We start from the raw sequence: 17,237 nt of genomic DNA, 5'->3' as shown, positions 1-17,237 counted from the left end.
AGTTTTTTTTTTCAAATCCTAAGCATTTTTTTTTTATCATAAAAATTAGAGCTTTGCCTGATTTTATAATTTATACAAAAATTGACACGTTTTTAAGACAATTAGATCAATTAAATTTTATTTGTCTTAAAAAAGTGTCAATTTTTGTGTAAATTTTTTTTTTTGTTTTCTGTGTTTCAGTATTCCACCATATTTTTTTTTTTTGTAAGCTTTCATCTTTCTTTTCTCTTCTTTTTTTAACCAGCTTTTTTTCACATTCTCAGCTGCTCTAAAATATTTTTTCAGCCTTCTTTTTTTTTTTTTCAGCTTCTCTTCTTTTTTAGCTTCCACTTCTCTTTTTCAGCTGATCCTTTTTTTTTAGCCTTCACTTCTCTTTTTCATTTAGCATTCACCTCTAATTCTGCTTCTCTTCTTTTTTTACCCATTTTTGTGCGTCATGTTTAATTTGTTCTTTTTTTCCACCTCTTTTTCAGCTGTTCTTCCTATTTTTGATTTATTTTTCAGCTACACATTCTTTTCAGCTTCTCATCTTTTTTTTTACCACTTTTCCGGCCTTTCCTTCTCTTCGTTCTCCCTCTATTTCAGTTCTTCTTCTATTTTCAGCTTCTTTCCTTCCACTTCTCTTTCCCACTTCCTATTCCACTTCCAGGTTCTCTTACTTTTCTAGCCATCACTTAAATTTTTCTGCTTTTCTTATTATTTCGTTCTCCTCTCCTGTTTTAAGTATTTACTTTACTTTTTTAATTTTTTATTTTGTGGCTCAAAGAAATCTCCCTATGCACCACACAGTATAACATAGGGCCACATATAATGGTACAATCAGCATATTTATGTGGAAAATGAACAAAATAAGAATTATAATACTGTATAGAAAAGAGAAAAATAGTTTTAAAGAATAATATAACAATAATGATAATTAATAAATAATAAGAATAAAAATAAATAAAAATATAAAAACATGATTAAAATAATAATATATAAAAAAAGAAAAAAATAATAATGGTATAAAAAAATGAGAGAGTAGAAAAATAATAAAAAAAAAACAGAAACAATAATAATATTAATAATAAAAATGTGAAAAACAAATGCAGTAATATGAAAAAAAATTACCAGGGAAAAAATTGCTACCGCAGGGAGTCCCCCATCGAGGGGTTAGAGCACCAACCCCTCGGTTAATATAAAAACAGCCGCCATTCGGAATTGGCAATAAATTGTAGTTCCCGGTCTAATTAGCCCTCGTGTGCAGAAAATGACCGTGGTACGACAAAAATGATCTAATTCAATTGATCAAATCAAGTCTATCACTATCATTAAAGTATCTATATAGAGTCAACTGCTATCATATCAATCATCCTATCTATATCTCGATAAAAACAAATGCCCCAAAACTTATGTTTTAATTTTAACCTTAAATCCGTTAACTCACATAAAGTAGTTCGAAAGCTCCATTTACAGCCGAAATATATTATAAAAGAATACTGTAACTGCATTTGAAAATTTAGGAAAATTAACAAAAACTATAATATTGAATGACAACTACATTCCACGCTATATTAACCTCTCGATGAATATAAAAACAAGCCTGCCGTTCGGAATCGGCAATAAATTGTTGGTCCCGGTCTAATTAGCCCTCGTGTGCAGAAAATGACCGTAGTGCGACAAAAATGATCAAATAAATAAATAAATAAATAAATAAATATATATATATATATATATATATATATATATATATATATATATATATGTGTATAAACAATTGAAAAAAGTAGCAAAAAGAAAAAAAAAAGTAGTGGGAGAAAGTGAAAAAGAAAAAACAGGTGTAAGCATGAAAATACTTAAAAATATAATAAAAATATGTAAAAGAAGAAGACAAAAAGAAAATATATACATATAATACAAATAACATGCAAGAAAGAAAACGGAATCTCCAGTTCTTAAGCCTATGTACAAATTCTCGAAGGGCACACAGGGTGTTTTTGAGTACACCAATTTTGATGGTATTGGTGGTCATTGAATTGATAGCTTCCGTAGATTACGTTCAAATACAGTTCTCTCAAAATGAAGATCAGATGTTCGGGATCCTCCTTTCCCTTTCCACAACTGCATATGTCACTCTCTGACGTTGAATATTTTGAGATAACATTTGAAATATCCGTGTCCAGTTAAAAATTGGGTGAGAAGGAAATCCGGAAAGAAAAATAATGTGGCTTTAATCGATAATATACTGTTGGAAAAAAAACGTTTTGTCCATTTTGCCGTATTGGATTTTAAAAACTCGGTGTTCCGACTTTTCTCGACTTCTTCACGGTAGAGACGTTTCCAGAACGAATATGGAGGTTTGCATACTTTACTAATTCTTCGGAGAGTAGTGGAGGGTTACTTTACTTTTTCAGCTTCTTCTATTTTTTTCGGAGTTTTTTCTTTTCTTTTAATTTTCTTTGTTTTCCAAATTCAATATTCACCGAAATTTTTCGATTGCGCTTGAACATGAAAGTTTCTAAATGGTATATCTTTTTTTCAATCCAGTGATTAATTCATTGTGCATCTTCTCTCTAACATCTTTTGGAAAATTTTCGAATCTTTTTAATTTTAATATGAAATACTAAAATATTTCCTTAAAAAATGTTTTTCAAGCAGATTATTACTTATATCAATTATTCAATTTAATGTCTTAGATGAATGCTTATATTGAATAATTGAAGAACTATGAAAGGTGAAAACTTCTATTTCCTCTAAAAAATATAAAATAATGAACCGCTTGAAATGTGTAAATATAAACACAGATATTAATCAACGTAATTGATTTTTAGTTTCTTTTTAAGTTCCGTTGATGTTCTTGATAATAAATAAGATTTGAAAATGCAATGGTTATATGATTCACATTGCACGAAATTTCATTAAACATCGCTCCACGATGACTATTTCTACTGCCATTTACTGTTTGAAATAGTTTCTTGCTCCAGAGAAAATTCTACCTTGAGGTTTTTAATCAGTTGATCCAAAATTCCGCAGTATAATATTATTGATACAGCACACAAGCACATCGCTATCGCTGTCTTAGTGTCCAGAAGCGACAGTTTTCGCTTTTGTGTGTGTTCAACTAAAACTTTTCTCGTTCTTCGTGAAGAATTTAATTCGGTTAAACGAATTAAATTAATTTGCTCTCGCACCAAACCGAAATGAAATATTTGGTTATTTAGCCGACGGTTGAACAACTACCGCTTACTTATACTCAAGATTCCGAGCAAAAGTTCTATTGATTAACTTTCGTTTTCTAAAGATATTTCGTGAAACTCACTTCAGAAGTTTGCCATCCGTTTTAAACTATTTAACCGAGAAATTTTAGTCTGCAACAATTTTATTAGACACATACACATTGGAAATTTTCCCACATTCATTAGTTTGAGAAGGCAATTTCACGTCATGGTAGTTTTCCCAATTCCTTACCCACAATAGCTGTGCAAATGCATTTCAATATTTAAAAAAGCCGAAAAACACCGATATGTATATTCATCGAGTAATTATTAACAGCAATCGAAAAATATTGCATTTCGACGAAGAATGGGTTGTAAAGATGATTATAAAAATAATGAATGAATTAAACTTCTCAATCATATAAACTATTTTTTTTTTTTTTTTGCTTCGAAGTTCCCATGTAATTAAAGAAAAATAACTTTACAACAAATAAACTAACAACGGCATACATAAAATGGATTATACTAAATACACAGAGTTACATTAAAGTTCAATTTATTCAAAGTTCACACAAGTTCAATTTAAAAATTATTCTGTAAACACTTTTGAGCATTTCATAATTATTATTTAAAATTTTTTATGAAAATATGATATTTCCGAAATTTGATTTAAATTTTGGTGTGATTTTATTTATTCAAAATTCTTTGAGTATTCATTTTCATATTTCTTTAACAGATTACAAAAAATTTTGTGTGTTGAGAAAATCTATTTTATGTGTGAGGAAATATAATTTGAATTAAATTTATGTGATTTAGCACTGAAAAAAAAAAATCCATTCTTTTCGACAGGTACAAAGTTCAATATAAATGTAATCGTGTTAAGGGAGCAGTTGAAAGTTGGAGGGAAGTATGGGGAAAAGTTGAAATATTAAAAATACTATTTGATCATTGATTTATTAGATTTTTTCACATATATTTCTGATTAAATATACTATCTTATGTGTCAGTATAAAATTTTACATATCTCTAATGCTTATTTTTTTTTAAATTTTCTAAAAAATAACATTAAACACAGCTTTCGCACATAATAAAATGGCATAACATCAATGTAACCATGCAATATTGAATTTAAAATGAAGAAAACGGTTCATTTCATAAAACGAACTGACAGATTAAAATTTCATTGACTCATTCTTATTTAAAACTTAATCTTCATTTTAATTTCAATATTGCATGGTTACATTTATGTCATGTCATTTCATCTTGCGCGGAAGCTGTTTTTAATGTATTTTTGAAAAATTAAAAAAGAGAAGTATTAGCGATACGTAAAATGTTTTACTGACATAGAATAACATATTTAATCAAAAAATTTTGCAAACAATTTCTTATAAATCAATGGTTATATAAATAGTATTTTTAATGATATTTTAATATAATGATTAACTATCTCGCACACACACACATATTACACACTCCTCACAAACCACTTTCATTAAAATTATAATTTTAATTTTTTCTTATATGGGAGAAGTTTCAATATTTAATAAATGAGAACTAGAAACTATTATGATTTTTTGTTTGGAAAATAACCTTAATACACAAATGTTAAGCAGTTAAAAAGGTACACGTAAAATCACTAAACAAAATAAAGGAAAATCTTTCAAAAAAAGAGTTCTTGAAAAAAAAAATATATATATATTATGGAAGTAAAATACATCACGATACAAAAGCATAGAAAAGCGACAAGGTAAGCAGAAAGGGATAAACAAGAAGAAAAAAATAAGGCGAAATATGAGAATTTTTTTGAAAAAATAAAAATAAAATAAATTCTAGTGGGCGTGAGAGACTTTATTTTTTTTGGTTTTTTTGTTTCAACTTTTCTTCATACGGAATGGAGGCCATCGCATCAATCATTGTCAGAGATGAGCGTTATATCCAAACAGTTGAGAACACAAGAAGGCTTAGTTTATCGATTACGAGGGCCTTTTCTTGTTCCCAAACACTGCTTAAGCTTTATCGAACTAGTTTGGCGGAAGAAAAAGAAAACTTCAGGAAGCTAGAAATTCCTTCAACATTTTTCTTTATTGGAGGAATTATAGAGGCAAAACTTCAGAAAGAAGAGAAAACTCATCCGTATAATTAGAGTTCCTAAAAGTTATCCCATATGTAAAACATAAGAAGAAAAAGTTTCAGAGATAATCCTATAGATCTCTATTTTTGAAGGGTCAAGCCTTCCAAAAAAATATTAAAAATTATATTCATTAGTTTAACATGGTGAAATGTGTATAGTTTATCCTAAATCGTTTCAAATCGTTTTACTTGATGGCTTAACTGGTTATGAAAGCGAGTGCGATGGAAATTTACATTACCATGAAATAATCTGAATATTTTATAAAATATTACTCAAATTGAAAAAAAATTGTGAAATATGTTTACTATCGATATTTAAATTCAAACTAGTACAATTAATGTTTTCTTTATTATGAAAAGGCTATTTAATTAAGAATATACACTCAAACTCATATAATAGTAAGAAAAGAGAACTCAAGTAAGGCCGGTATGACTATTTTTAAGTTTTATATGAATTTTTTTTCCCAAAAAATCTGAAACCATGAATATTTGCAAAATGTTTCATTAATAAAAGAAGCATACGAGGTGAAACCCAAGTCCGTTTCAGTTGAAATACATTTGAAACTGGTTCAAACTGGTTGAACTGGTTGTTTAACCCGTTGGTCATAGGTTTTTTCCATTAGAGAAATTAGCTCATTCTAGGGGCACATTCCTCGTCCATAAGTATCCTACATCTAAATTCTCCTGGACAATTAGGAGAATTTCATCATTACAGAACCTACATCGGCTGGCTAGCTAGATTATGGGTGGCATTGATTCACCATGTTTACATGTTAAGTGATTATAGTTTCTCCAATAAAGTTTGCCATTCAACGCCATATCAGTTTTGTGAATTTCTAGTACCCCTACGTGTCCGCAAGTTGTAGACTCTCCCTGGTATTAGCTTAACTGGTCTGGAAGGCTGAAATTCATCCTGCTTCTTCCGTAGTCCACTCTTCTTGTCGTGCAGGAAATATAGAGGTTACGGTCTAAAAATTGAATCAAATTTTGAATGCGAGAGAAGTTCATTGGACTTTTTAGTATTCTTCTCTTGAATGCTGCCATCTGACTTGGTGACATCTGGCCAAAATGAAACGCTGATGTGAGTGGACATTGGCAGACGTAATTCCATAGCGAGCCCGTAGCACTACACTTACAAACATTGTGAGATGATCGTTCAAATTAATGTATATTATCAATAATAAAAACCTGTTGCCCTGTCTACACGGAACCTTATAAAAGTATTTTATGTTTGTAAGTTAGCTGAGATATTTCAATTCAAAATTCTCCGAAAATAAGAAGAACAGCATATGAAGTATACGTGAACATCATAGTTTGTCACTTAATGTATGATGTTCTTTCTGCCATTTTCAGTAATTTTCGAATTCAAATATGTTGGCTAATGTTGAGTTTTTTTAAGGCTCGGGAGACACGGGGTAACAACACTTTGTTTTTGAAGTTTGAGAACGGGTAGACCGTATGGAAATGAAATTTTGCATCCCACTACATAGTCCATGGTTAGCCTTATCCGCATTCGGTTCACGGAATCTTTGCCCCCGACATTTCATCCCGGACATCTCGCCCCTAGCACGTAGGACATTTCGCCTGTCCTGACCATATGAGCGAACCGGTGAGTGATCAATTGAGTGACCCTATCAGTGATCGAGTTGGACATTTATCACCCTGATATTTCGCCTGCCCTGACCGTATGAGAGAACATATGAATGATGGTACAAGATGGTACAAGTTTTTTGAGAAATAGATCTGATAGGAAAGGGGGTGGAGTGTTGATATACGTGAAATCATGTTTGAAGGCTAGAGAGTGTAACGTGCAGAGAAGTGATATTGAAACCATATGGGTTGAACTTGAGAACAAAAGACGTCATAAGCTTATTGTTGGGGTTTGTTACAATCCACCGAATAGGGATCAAAACTACATCGCCAAAATGCATGATGAAATTTCCTACATGTGTAAGCGAAAGAGGGTTCTCATACTAGGGGATTTCAATTACCCGGGTATTGATTGGGAGAACCTTTCAGCTGGAAATCAGTATGAAAGAGACTTTCTTAAGTTGGTGCTCGAAAATTTTTTGTATCAGCATGTATCAGAAGCCACTAGGGGTACTGCTATTTTGGATTTAGTTCTTACTAGTTCTGAGGATCTAGTTGAACATGTTTCGGTGGGGGAAGAGTTTTCTTCCAGTGATCATCGTATCGTCAGATTTCACTGTAACTTTTCCTCGGGTAAGGTTGATAACAAAAGACTGGTTCCTTGTTTTCGGAGAACTAACTTTGATGTTTTGCGAAGAAGGTTAGCGGAAGTTTTCAAAGACCGGTTGGAATCAGTAGGGGTGGTAAGTCAATGGGAAGAATTTAGTTCGAAGCTATCCTCTGTTTTGCACGACGTCATACCCTTTGTTCGAAAAAAGCGTGTTTGTACATCACACCCTCTATGGTTCACGGATAGCGTGCGGAACCTTTATCTTGAAAAGAAAAGAGCATTCAGAGAGTATAAAAGTGGACGAGGTGACCTATCATTGTTTACTGATAAAAGAAGACTGTTGAAGAAAGCGATAAGGGATAGTAAAAAGCAAGTTGAATCTAGGTTGGCAGATAACATTGGCTCTGACCCAAAATCATTTTTTCGATACGTCAATAATGGATGTAAGGGGACAGTTGGCCCCCTCTCGATAGGAGGCTCAAAAGTAGAGAGCAATGTAGGCATGTGTAGTGCTTTCAATGACTTTTTCGCGTCGGTTTTTAATGGAGATAATGATATTCGATATACGGGTGTTGCATGGGGTAATAAAACGCTCAACGATATTCAAGTGGAAGACGTGGAGGTCCTAAATCTTCTAAGAAATGTATGTGCAAGCAAAGCACCAGGACCAGATGATATCTATCCCAGGGTTCTCAGGGAAGGTGCTAATGAATTGTTGGGGCCAGTCGCACAGATATACAGGAGTAGTGTTGCTGAGGGTATCGTCCCGAGAGATTGGAAACTGGCTAACGTTGTTCCGATATTTAAGAAGGGTAGTAGAGAAGTGGTGTCTAATTATCGTCCAGTGAGTTTGACGAGCTCCCTCTCGAAAATTTTGGAAATTATCATCAAAAGGCAGTTTGTGAAGTGGATAGACGAGAATAATGTATTGTCGGATAATCAGCATGGATTCAGGAAGGGGAAGTCATGTGTAACTAACCTCCTTTGCTTCTATGATTACGTGACTAAGGCTTTGGGTAAGAGCAAAAATGTCGACGTTGTTTACCTTGATTTCCAGAAGGCATTCGATCGGGTCCAACATGGCAAACTCTTGAAGCGTTTACACGAGATTGGAATAGGGGGCAACTTGCTGAATTGGATAGAATCGTGGTTAAGAGATAGGTCGCAACGAGTTATGGTGAACGGGGAATTCTCTGGTTGGACAGACGTCACAAGTGGAGTTCCTCAGGGAAGTGTCCTTGGCCCCATACTTTTTTCACTTTTTATCGACAAACTCGATCAGGGTATCGATGGAATTACTAGCAAATTCGCAGATGATGTGAAGCTAATGGGGGTAATCGGGAATGAAAGCGATAGGGAGTTGCTCCAGACCAACTTAAACAAGATTGCAGCATGGGCAAATGAATGGAGCATGACGTTTAGCGTAGATAAGTGCATGGTCGCTCATTTTGGTTCGAACAACCCACGGTTCTCTTACGAGTTGAATGGTGTCACTATCCCGGATGCAACTAGAGTCACCGATTTGGGAATTCTCATTGACGAGCGACTTAAGTTTTCTGAACATTGTTCAGCGGTTGTCAAAAAAGCGAATAGAATGCTTGGTCTCATTTTCAAAAAGGTCTCTTCGCGTTCTCCTAAAGTCATTCTTCCGCTTTTTCGAGGCTTAGTTCGTCCTGGACTGGAGTATGCTGTAAGGTTTTGGAGACCATACCTACAGAGGGACATAGACTTGGTTGAAGGGGTGCAGAGAAGAGCTACGCGTGTCCTTATTGGCACACAGGGCTTGAGTTATGAAGAAAGACTTCATTTTTTGAATATGTTTACATTGGATGAACGCAGGTGTCGAGGAGATATGATCGAAGTGTTCAAAATTTTCAATGGGATGGATAGGATGGACCATGAACTTTTAGTACACCGCCAATCGACTGCTTTTACAAGGGGACACCAGTATCGATTGGTGAGGGACAATGCAAGGTTATGGTGTCGCAGGGAATTTTTCTCCAATAGGGTTGTTAATAAATGGAATAGCTTACCCCCGGAGGTAGTAAATTGTAACACAATTGACACGTTTAAAAAGAAATACGATAAACATGTTGGGGTAAATCGAGAAGCTATCCATTCTTAGAATAAGACAACCATAAGTATTCTTTATGGGCATTGTATAATATTTTATCATGTGTATATATTGTTTGTAATTTGTGTTAATTGCATTTTTAATTGGGTTGCTGTATTTTTGAAACGTATGACATCCATATTTTTATGGGCATCTTTTTATCAGCCACCTCGTTGGGCATTTTGCCTGTTGTGGCGTTGTATTTGTATTTGTATTTGTAAGTGACCAAATGAGTGACCGTATGAATAACCAAGTAAGCTGGACACAATAAACCTGCCCTGACCGCATGAATGGCCGAACGAGTAAACACGTAAATGATGGTGTGAGTGACCGTATGAATGATCAAGTAAGTTGGACATTTAGCCTCCGGTGGTATTTTGCCTGCCCTGACCGTGTGAGTGACCCTATGAGTGATCAAGGGAATGACCTTCATATTTCACCTGCCCTGACAGTATGAGCGATGGAATGAATGAACGTATGTGTGAACAGATGATTGATGGTAGAAATGACCATGTAAGTGACCGTATGAGTAAAAAAGTGAGTTGGACATCTACTTGTGACACTGCCTGCCATGACCCTGAACATATACTTCCTGACATTTCACCTGTCCTGACCGCATCCGCAATGGTGACCGTATAGTGAACATATGAATGAGTGCATGAGTAACCGTACGAATGATCAAGTATGTTATTTTATATCGGTAGACATTTATACCGATTGGCATTTAACCTGCCCTGACCGTATGAGCGACCGTAGAAATGACCGCCGGAGAGTAGTAGTGAATTGTGCGTTCCTATGGGCTAATCCTAATTGTAACAACCAATATTAAGTTTGGAAGCGTAACTAAACTTTTTGGTCAACTCTTCTTTGTGCTTTTATAAGAATCATTCTATCGCATCAACTGGATTATGAAAAAGACCGAGAGAGAAACGTTGTCAGAGTACCGAACACAGTCGTTCTACTTGAGTAAAAAAGCAACCGTGAGTGTCACGCTTGTGGACTACACTAACAGAATGAAGAGTTGGTATCCTCTCACACTATCGCGGTCCGTTTATATGTGCGTTTCTGGGCCGTAGTAGCGTCTATGGGAGAGTAGTAGTGAGATGTGACAGTCGTAGAGAAATTAGGGTTAGCCCATAGGAGCTTCTACGGCCCGGAAACGCGCAATTCACTACTACTCAGGAGTAACAAAGTAAGTGATCGTCAAGTGAATCATCAAGTGAGTGACCGTATGAGTGATCAAGTGAGTGACCGTATGAGTGATCAAGTGAGTGACTGTATGAGTGATCAAGTGAGTGACTGTATGAGTGATCAAGTGAGTCACCGTATGAATGACCAAGTGAGCAACTACGTGAGTTGGACCGGATATCTTATTTCAAACCCGACATTTCGCTCCTTGTGTAAATGTTAGGTGTGTTATCATTCACTTGGTCACTCATACCGTAAATCACTCGGTCACTGAATGTGGTCAATCATTTGGTCACTCATACGATCAATCACTTGGTCACTCATACAGTAAATCACTCGGTCACTCATACAGTAAATCACTCGGTCACTCATACAGTAAATCACTCGGTCACTCATACAATAAATCACTCGGTGTCACTCATACAATAAATCACTCGGTCACTCATACAGTAAATCACTCGGTCACTCATGTGATCAATCATTTGGTCACTCATACGATCAATCACTTGATCACTCTCTTGGTCACTCATACGATCAATCACTTGATCACTCTCTTGGTCACTCATACGCTCAATCAATCAGTCACTCCCTTGGAAACTCATGCAAGCATTCAGGCGGTCACACACTTGGTCACTCATACAATCATTCATATAGTCCATCACTCTCTCACTCACTTGGACACACATACAGTCACTCATTCATACAGTCAATTCCACACTCATAGATACTGTCGCTCACGTGGTCAGTCATTCTGCCACTCACTTAGTCAATTGTACGGTCACTAACTCACCCCTAAAGCCGATTTCAAACTCACTTGGTCACTCATCCACTTATATGGTCACTCACATGGTAACACATCCACTTATATGGTCACTCACATGGTAACACATCCACTTATATGGTCACTCACATGGTAACACATCCACTTATATGGTCACTCACTCATATGTTCAGGGCAGGTGAAATATCAAGTACGAAAATTTCGGGGGCGAAACGTCCCAGGGGCAAATGTACCGGGCAAAATGTCGGGGGCGAAAGTTCCGGTTCCCTCCGCATTAATAGGTAGAGTCCTCGGTAGTCCATAGTAAATTAAATAATATATCTAAATTGTGCACGTTATTTGTATATCTTTTGTAAGAGTGATATATTACATGAAATTTAGGAACACAGTGCTCGGGTCTGAAAGCAGGTCCGTCATTTCAACTTTTTCCGGGGCGGCACTTCTGCGGGCTCGCGGGGCCCTACACGATATTAGGCAGGTGCACCAGTTTTGTATGGCTCTTCAGTGTATATATATACTATTTTTAGTGTATTTTCAAAAGCCAGGGGAGTGCCCCCTGCCCCCCCCCCTAAATGACAGGCCTGTCTGAAAGGTATTACGATACAGTGAAATCCCGTTATAACGAACTTCAAGAGACCGGTGAAATCACTTCGTTGCAAGTATTCTTATAAAGGAATTCCAGTTATTAGTATTCTCCCTATGTAAACTTATCTGGGGATTAGAAAAGTGCTCATGAAAGAGAGATTTTCACCATAACGGTATTCGTTACAACGGGATTCGACTGTACTACAAGTATATATGAGAAAGGAAAGCTAAAACAGGCTTAACTTCCGAAGGAATCCTATATATTTTGTGTGGTGTGGCTCTCACAAAAAATTTTACTTATTATTTTTTGTTTCACCGATTCAACGAGTACGAGCTAATACGAGTGAACGACAGATTTTTATTCCCATTTCTTGTACTAATTGAGTTCATCCCCAATATAATACTGAAATTTTTATCATATTTTTCTTCAGTAAATACTCATCCCATTCAAGATGAGTCATAAAGGCTCGCTCGATAAACGCTCGTTTGAAAGGATAATGAATACTAGTACAAGAGATATGATTTCGTTATGTGATACTTGTTTATATGCATCTAATTCTAACTCCATTGATTACGCAGCAATTCAGAGGAAAAATCCACATGCATAATAGGCTAATAATGCTGCATTTCTTCGGTAGTGGAGTAAATTCAATTTCGAGCTACTAACAACCAAATTAGGTGATGTTATACAATTACAAGTCTATGTTAAGTATTAGATTACCTCCTCTTGTTATTATTATCATCAGGCAGAAATTACACGAGCGAATCGAACCAACGGTCAAAAACTGCTGTTAGCCAAGCGACGTAATTAATTCTTCCGTGTTAATTGCCTTCTTTGTAATTAATTAATATCAGCTTCTCTATCTTTGCCGTCTTAACATTACTTAATTAATTGAGGCAATTACTCGTTGTCTGGAAAGCGTCTTTTATTATCTTATGAGCCCCATCTCAGATATAACATTTAATAGTTTCAGTTGGGGGGGGGGGGAGAAGTTCAAGAGATGAAGAGGACAAAACAGCTTCGTTCTTAGAATATATAAAGCAGTTTTGCTTACAAGCTAGTTATTGTCTCATCGATAAATAGCGTTAAACTCGAGCTCTTTCTCTCGGAAATAAACACAATATGGCCCCGGATAACTTGCAACCTTGGTTGCAGGTGAATTTTATGCGTTACTTAAGCCATCTAACGTCATAAAAATTGATATCTGTTTTTCGTTTAATGAAAATATCCTCTACTTGTTTTCCCCCTAATGCAAAGTTATTGGATGTGCAAGGTGCAAAAGCAGCAGGGAACTGTGCGAACTGCCTTACGGAATAAGCGTTTTATGGCTGTAGATGACCGTGTAATTTAGATAATATTGAGCATTACTGCAATTCATTCACCTTCAGCTTTACACGATGTGCTTTGTTATAGAGTATCTAACGAAACACTACGAGAGGAAAAACAGCGAAAACTAAAGACTCTCATTCTTTACATATTTTTCCCTGCACGAAAAAATTGGCATTGTTTTAATAATTCAGTAATGCTGATCTTAAATGAAACAGACCTTCGCATAAAAGAAACTTGGTAAATTATATTATGACTATATTTTTAATAACAATTATAATATCTTATGATTATTTTTTAACAATCTAACACACAGGAGTATTCAAAATTTCCGACTCGTGAGCACCGATCTATGCTCATCGTCATCAGAAGGCAACTTAGTATAGGCAAAGACTCAAAACAGCATATAATATCCATTCTTGAATTTGGCATGAAGTAGGTGTTCTATGAGAACAAAATCAGACATATTGAATTATAGCACATCCATTTGCTCCAATGAGAACCCCAGCAACTTGGAACATTCTTAAAATATCAGGGTAGTTTCCGTATTTACACAAGCACTTTTAGATCTAGAAACAAATCCAAACATGTGATTTTCGTTACAAAATGTATGGTCGTAACTCAAGTCGTGAATCGCTGGACGACGCTATCACCAAAAGCATAAAGAGCTGTTTCTTTTTTTAAGCATTAAGGGAGTAAATGTTTCCTCGGGGAACCACCATAAAAAGCTGGTTTACGCACTTATCATTCCCAATAGATTATAGGAAAGATGGAAAGTTGGACAGCATGTTATGTATGATGCTGCGGATGGAAATTCTCTAGAAGCCCAAAAACTGTAACAGGAGCGCTTTTGAATAAACCTTGTGCAGAATTGAAAAGCCCTTTAAAAATTGCGACGGTGTTTCGTGAAACAGGCTCATTTGCCTGTGGCATGCAGGATGCAAGGCATGCCAGGAGTGCGAGGACACCACAAGAAGCCCGTTTAACGGTGAAATCACTCAAGATTTTCCAATGTGTCACGCGTCTTTTCGGGAAACACTCACAGTACAGTTCTTTTGGATTCAGGAGCACCCCCCCCCCGCCAGCACAATACATGAAATTCATATGCACTTTTTCCTGATTCCGTAAAGTAAAACCAGCTATTCCTTATGCAATCTACGATAAAAATTACCATAACTGTTTTAACCAGCACTTCATGCGTTCAAAGATAGCGTCTTCTGGTGGTTCAACGCTTGCATTACAGTCATGCATTGTACGACGGGGACTTCTGGTTTAGATGTGTCCTGTCACTCTTCATTTTCGCTCATTAGTTCCGAATATCACCGCGTGTAAATACCAATATATACAGCGTGATTCTAATTGCCACATTTCACTGGTGGACCGTTGATCCTAGAGACATACTTCCAATTATAAAAGCTATCCAAACAACATGCAGAACTCAGATAAGTGATTCATGTTGCAAGGGTTTGTGTAGTTATTAAAGTAAAACAAAAAAATTTTTATACTATATCTTTTAAACTTGAATAATAATGAAGATGATTCAGGAAGACAATTGAGGCTGATGATTTAGTACGCATCTGTGCCTCCAATGGGGACTCGAACTCCGGAATCTCGTATGCTGGATGAGTGCCCTACCCTAAGCAATGGAAGCAAATAGAACATTTCTTCCTTGGAATGTGTATACGCTGAATCGCTCAATGTAATGGACTTCGGCAACAATCAACGAGCAGATCGAAAATGACATCAAGGCCACAAGATGGCGGCGTATATGTAGAGAAGGAATCTCTCGTAGGGAGAAATACACTCATGTCCATAAATTAAAGATAATTCAGAATCACGCGGAAATCGAAATCTAAAGTAAAAATTTCACTTGTAGAATTATCACACACATCTGCAAGAATGATATGCAAATTTCAGGAAGCCACCAGATGATGCCGATAGTACGTCACAATGACGAGAGTGTAAGAGGGGTATATATATAAGGAATGGTGGCAAAGAAGTGAAATTGTTCACAAGAGTTCTGTAAGGGGATCAGTGCCATAAGCGAATAGTTATGACACAGAGGACGCATGTGGATGATTTTTTACGTGGTAGAATTATCGGCCGCCTGGAATGTGGGCGTACTCAGATGGAAGTATCCCAGTAACTTGGAATTGCCAAAGTGTCATCTCTAGGCTTTGGCAACGATTCCAAGATAACGGAAATGTCAGTAGACGTTACAGTACAGGTCACCCCCTAGTTACAACGGCGAATAAAGACCGGTATTTGGCAGTAACTGCCAAAAGAAGCAGACGGAGCATCCGACCTGTCTCGTCAGCTATCTGCAGCCACGGGTACCACAGTTTCAAGGCAAACCGTGTACAGACGTTTGGGAGATATTGGTCTATATGCTCGCAGGCCTGCCAGATGTGTTCCGCTCACGGCAACTCACTGTCGGCAGCGATTAGCCTGGAGTAGAGAACATGCAATGTGGACATCGTCACAGTGGGCTTGTGTGATGTTTTCCGACTAGTCCAGGTTTAGCCTGCAGTCTGATTCACGTCGGACTTTCATATGGAAAACGCCAGGTACCGGTTACCACCAAGACAACATCATTGAACGACACCGTTACGGTGGTGCAGCATTGCTCGCTTGGGGTGGAATTATACTGGGTTCCAGAACAGATCTGCTTGTTCAAACCGGAACCACAAAAGCCCAAATTTATCGGGACATCATTCTGCAAAAACATGTACGTTTGGTTAGGAGTGCCATGGGCGCAGAATTTGTGTGTATGGATGACAACGCCCGTCCTCACCGAGCAAACATCGTAAACGAATACCTTGAATCTGAGGATATAACCCGTATGGAATGGCCAGCATTCTCACCTGACTTGAATCCGATAGTGCATGTGTGGGACATGCTTGGCCGACGAGTTGCAGCCCGTCAACCACCTCCTACATGTGTACGGGAACTTCGGAGAGCATTGCTTGCTGAATGGAGTGATCTTCCCCAAGATCAGATCGATAATTTGATACTCAGCATGCCTAGGCGTTGTACGGACTGTATTTCATCGCATGGGAGACATACAATGTATTAACCATCATACCAACCACGTAATAGTAAGTTTTTGTAAAGGAGATATTTTTTTGGAATTGCTGCAGGGAGCAGAAATCGTAGTTTTTATGAATGGTATCATTCATACACCATCGTTTTTGTTCTTTTTCTTTTGTTTAATACATGGGCTTTATGAATAAGTAACGTTTGTTTTGTTTCTGAACCTTTATTTGCCGGAGCTGGCATTATCCTCAATTTATGGACATGAGTGTATTTTACCTGCCATAGCATGGGGGTAGCGCACTCATCCGAATGACCGGGGTTCGTGTCCTCGTGGAGGAAGAGATGAATTTTCCTCCGAAATCATCATCTCCTGCTTTAACCACTGCCCGGTGGTATGATGTTCGTCTATCACGACGAAGTGTGCTTTCACGGTCCCAGGTTCAAACCCAAGGGAGAAGAATATCGATATTTTCCCTAACGAGCTTGAGGTGACCATCGATAGATAGCGCCTTCATTTCCAACCCATCTCATTAATGGCAGCAAATTGCGATATGGCCAGAGTTGGTTTTTGATGAAATAGATACAACCAGTCTTCCGTAAATCATGTATTAACACAAGTGGAGCATCTCCACATATATTAAAAGATTCAATAAATTCAAGTCATCATGTGCATCCAAACAAAC

The sequence above is a fragment of the Pholcus phalangioides genome, unplaced genomic scaffold, assembly GCF_987345545.1.
Source record: "Pholcus phalangioides strain wild (caught in Gottingen) unplaced genomic scaffold, Ppha-v1.0 ptg000013l_1, whole genome shotgun sequence".
In the NCBI taxonomy this organism is placed as follows: domain Eukaryota; kingdom Metazoa; phylum Arthropoda; class Arachnida; order Araneae; family Pholcidae; genus Pholcus; species Pholcus phalangioides.
This window is presented reverse-complemented; position numbering follows the sequence as displayed.